Below are 5,075 nucleotides of genomic sequence, written 5' to 3'. Positions count from 1 at the left end.
ATGCATATTGGTTTGGTTAGATTATTTATATTATTTAAATGTAGCTTTTTAATACATCTATTGAGTGATTATAGCACAGAGACACCTCTATAAACAATGTTTCAACAGACATCTTGACATCTTTAATCATGCTACTGTATATAAAAACAGTATTTATTTTATTATTATTAGAAATGTATAAAGGAAAAACGATACTGGGTGTATTAAAAACAGAAAAAAAAGTAACTAGCTTTACTTATATAACCATGTTGATTCATAAAACAAGACATAAACGAATGAGTGAAGTTTAGAGCCCTATGCAATATCTAATGCAAGCCTCTGCCAGTGGACATTTGATGGTTTTATGGTTTGAATTCATCATTTAATTCTCACTGCTTTTCCAATCACAGTAATGACCAGCGTTGATATCCCTTTAGATATAGCTGATGCTTTTAGATGGCTTTTTAAATGAATATGACACTTTAAGGTGATTTTTCTGTTGAGCTTATCCTGACCCACTTTACTTTGCAGTGACAGAAAGGCTATATGAGTTGTGGATGTATTGCTCTTCATTGCCGGCATTTGCAAATTATATATACTTGACATTTGAGCCAGATTTCAGTAAAAGAAGGGCTGAGAGCATTGGGCAAAGGATTGTTTTGCTGGCTGATAAACATGAAGCTTATTGCACACTGCAAAATGCCAACCTGGTGCTTCTAATATCGTGCTGTTGATGTGAGTGCTGTTATTGTCTATTGCTTGCTGCAGCATAGCTTTTATGTAGGACACTAAGAGTCTTATTTAGAGCTGGCGATAGCATTTTCTCTGCAGAAACCCCATTTTCTCCAAAGTTAATCTCCAACAAGGTCTTAAAGTCTAGCATGATCAATAGGAACAATTGAGAAGTGTGCTGGGGGGTCGAAACCTCTTTCCATTCCAGCTTCATTTGGACTATATCTAGCTGTTCATTCTCCTCTCTCCAAAGAATGTGATGGCATTCATAGGAGCTCTTAGCACACACACAACTATTATTTCCTCAGCTGGAGTTTGCAAGGGGAGAATTTAAATTGATTTAAACATTGTGTTAACATAGGGCACAAGTTCCCAAATGTGCACAATTTATGCCTCAACAATGTCTCAAAAACCTTTATTTTTAATTCAAAGTCCTTTTATATCGCTGCATTCTTTGAACCATACTTGAGTACAATGTGTGACTTAAACCTTTTAACACATCTTGGCAATGATTAATTTAATCTTCACACTCTTGCAATTTGATGAGCAAATTCAGCTCAAGTTCTCTTTTTCTTAGCAGAGTGACACACAATGACCTACAATCTTCAATTGACTAAATATCCATCTTTGTCTAAAGCTATAAAAAGCACAATATTAGTAAGATGTATTAACAGTGATCCAAATCAACATTGTATTAATGCCCTCCCGAAGCAAACAAATTATACATGATGTAGTTGATGATTTTCATCTATAAGAATGTTAGGAAATGTACCCAAATCATCAGTGCCATGCTTCACAGAATCGACCATTCGGAAGAAACACATATTTATTTGTTTATACTTATGATTTATTATGCATGAGATTTATTACTGTAATTCATTTGTTATTGCACATCTATGGGCATGTGTACATGATTTTTCTACATTGGCTTTCCTTGTTTACTCTTAGTGTAGTTTTTCTGTTTGCTATTCATTCTAATTAGCTATTACATTTGCGTGTTCTTTATTAATGTTTTTTGTATCTCTTGATGTATTCCGTTTCCTTTGGGGATACTTGTGAAAGCCTACACTTCTGTGCCCTGTATCCCTGCATACCTTCAGCTTCTTCAGGTTCTGACCCTGACCTTTTTTTTTTAATTCTGAAATTTTGATTTTGTTCATTTTATTAACTGTCAATGGATCCAACCTGGAGTCCTTCCAACTACCTCTTTATTACAGAATCCTTGGGTTACAGCCAAGTCTGGCTTTCTTCAAGTGGCACTGGCAGAATAATGTACAATGGTGAAGAAGAAGATGAAGAAGCTGAGTGAATGAGGTTGTGCTCGATGTACGCAATCTGTTGTGGCAAAAAAAAAAAAACTCCATAACCTTTCACATGTCTCAGGGTCCTTTGTATTTTTATTAAGATCATAAATGGGGAAAAACTATAATGACAGCAAATGATAAGAGAAAAATATATGTAAAAGGAAGAGAAGTTATTTTAGGGGGAAAGAAAGAAGGAATGGTAGTGAATAAATATTCTGCACATGTTCATGTACTCATCCACAAAAAAACATCATTCTGCAGCAGTATAAAAACAAATACTTGGGGGAAAAACACACACACACACAAGGTATAGACATACAGTATACTGCATGTATACAATTCCTGAACATTCAAAATGCATATATATCCCCCACTTCTCAAAGAACACTGGTACACCTGCTTTTGCATGCAGTTATCCAGTTTGCACGTGCCAATGCATAAAGGCACGCAAATATTGCTCAAGAGCTTAATTTGATGTTCATATCTAATATGCTGGACGTAATGGGTAGGCCAGAAGCACAGAGGACAACAGTGGACACCACTCCCATCAGTCTCGCACAAGATTCCAAAGCCCCATCGGGTGTAGCACTGAAAGCAGACAGCCCAAGACTGGAAAAAAAATGGTGCCTTGTCGGATTAATCTGACATACAAGTGGTAAGGTCAGAATCTGCCATCAACAGAATAAATCCATGGGCCCAACCTTAACATGTCAGCAGCTCATTGCAAAGTGCAATGAAGTAGGGAATGCCCTTACAGCACACACTGGAGCTCTGTCCAGATGCCCCAACCCATCTGCACATTTGCTGCTGACCACATATTTTTCCCAAGGCCATAGTCTACTTGTCCTGCAATATCCACTTCCGACCCTGCCCAGATACATCCAAGCCTTAGGAACCCTGTCCATATATCTGCTTCCCTAAACCGTGCCCAGCTACTTCTGATCCCCAGAACCTTGCCCCATAACTGCATCCTTATACCCTGCCCAGCTACTTCTGACCCTCATAAGCTCTGCCTCATAACTGTATCTGTAAACCCTGCCTAGCTACTTCCATCCCTCAAGAACCCTGCCCAGCTACTTCTGACCCTTAAGAACACTACCCCATAATTGCATCCACAAATGCTGTCCAGCTACATAATCCTTTCCTGCTGCTGATCATGGGTGATTGGACCCGTGTTGACTGAGAGACTTACACTTGTTGTTAAACCCTGTCCCATAGGTGAGCTAGTGTTATAACTGCACATAATTTAGGTGATTTCTTGAATCAGTCTTGTCATCTTATGGCCTGGTATGCTGACTTCATAGTGCCACTAAGCCAGCCCAGGCAACTCAGGTAGTTTTGTAAACCTTCCTACTGTAACTTATAATGGCCACAGTTATGGTGAGCTCTAAGAAGTCTTGACCGTTATACCCTTCCACAATTTGTATACCTATTTTGACCACTTTCTGTTCAGTCTCATATATCCTCCTTGTATCCACATGGGTTTCCACCAGGTTCTCTGCTTTCATCCCCAAAACATGCTGGTAGGGGGATTGGCTATGATACATTTCACCTAGGTGTGAATGTATTTGCATGGTGCCTTGACTTACAATTAACTGGCATTCAGGGTGTCTCCTCATGCCCAGTGTTCCTGGGATAGGCTCCAGGTGCACCACAACTCTGACCAGGATAAGGTGATTACTAGAGCAGAATGAATCAATAAATGAATTACTTTAATAAAGTCTGCAAATGGGTTCTGTCAACTCTCCCATATCATCCTGTTCACAATAAATATGTATGCAATACTTGCCTTAATGCATATATTCATTTGTTTGTGTGTTTACCTGTCCCTTTTGCCTGCAATGCCAGATGTGTGCTAGAAGGACTCATATCAGTTGACCCATGTTGTGTGCCGTACCCCATTTCCAGTGGGATTCTGTATCCCCAGCCTATCCTCTAGAGACCACACACCCCTGGGAGCAACACAAAACATGCTATACATGACCACTGGACTGGAAGGTATTAAGCACTCCATTTAACTCCTTTTCAAAATGTGGACAAAAGAAAATGGGAAAATGACAGCTCCATGCATCAAATCAGAAAGTTATTTTGTTTTGTATGCCATAACCTTACTATAGAAAATATGTGTCTTTAATTTTGGCTTTGTGTTCTTTGGATTTGAAATTGTACCTAATACTGAAGAGCACCAAATGTAGAAAATTAAAGTTCCGTAATTATCATATGTGCTTGATGTTTATAGGTATACAGTAATATAACTCTGCAGTAATGGTCTTTGGTCCTTGCACACAATATTAGATTAAATTTAGTACTTGAATCGTGTAGCAATTTGAGCAGAGGAGATATTGGTTTCCTCTGGTGTGTGCTATGTGCAGGTTGTATTTTCAAACCCATTTTAATGTTTTCTATGTTCACACCGTGCCCTTCATTCCACTGTGGAAGATTCATTCTCCATGGCTGACGTCCTCTGCACTTCCTCCCGTGTCATTAAGTAAATAGTTATTTTTCTCCCGATAAGCTCTGTGCTCTTTTCTTCCATGAACTGTGTGCAGTGTGTAAAAGCCACTTTCTGTGTGGATAACGGTGTTTACAAACACATCCTGCACGGTAATTGTATAATACCGTATTCATTTGTAACACTACTCTCTTCCTCCTTTAAGCTAGCCCAAGGTCAGATATACGGTAGCGTTCAATAAATGAGTAAATAAGGTAACACAAATCAATACTTAGGTTGAACAGAAGCATAAAACAAAGACAAAACATGCATTAGCGTTCAGGAAGAAAAGGATATTTCACAGATGGTGTTGGCTCAGCCTATAGAAAAGGGTGCTGAGCAGGAGGTGAAGCGCCTGCCCCATTACATAACCAGCTAATTGGAATGCACTTGGTTGCCAGGTTGATCAAACAGAAACGAGGGATGTCAACAGTACCCTTGATAAGCCAAAAGCATTTTTTTCGGCCTGAATGCATAACAGAAGAGGAAACTTTTATAGGCTTTTATGATAAGTATGACCATGAGATCCAGACTTAAAATAAATAGAGATAATATAATAATAAATAATC

At 38.6% G+C, this 5,075-nt stretch overlaps 1 long non-coding RNA gene across 1 annotated transcript; it reads right to left on the bottom strand.

The window, feature by feature from the left end:
* Positions 1-3,620: 3,620 nt before the first annotated feature.
* LOC128634914 (uncharacterized) lies at positions 3,621-4,483 on the bottom strand. The gene is made up of 3 exons (XR_008397830.1): positions 4,430-4,483; positions 3,839-3,967; positions 3,621-3,695 (listed from the first exon to the last, which is right to left on the bottom strand). It is a non-coding gene; the product is annotated as an uncharacterized LOC128634914 (long non-coding RNA).
* Positions 4,484-5,075: the final 592 nt, after the last annotated feature.

The sequence above is a fragment of the Ictalurus punctatus genome, chromosome 14 (genome assembly GCF_001660625.3).
Source record: "Ictalurus punctatus breed USDA103 chromosome 14, Coco_2.0, whole genome shotgun sequence".
Lineage (NCBI taxonomy): Eukaryota > Metazoa > Chordata > Actinopteri > Siluriformes > Ictaluridae > Ictalurus > Ictalurus punctatus.
The sequence above is the reverse complement of the archived record's forward strand: the minus strand, read 5'-3'. Positions and strand labels throughout refer to the sequence as shown.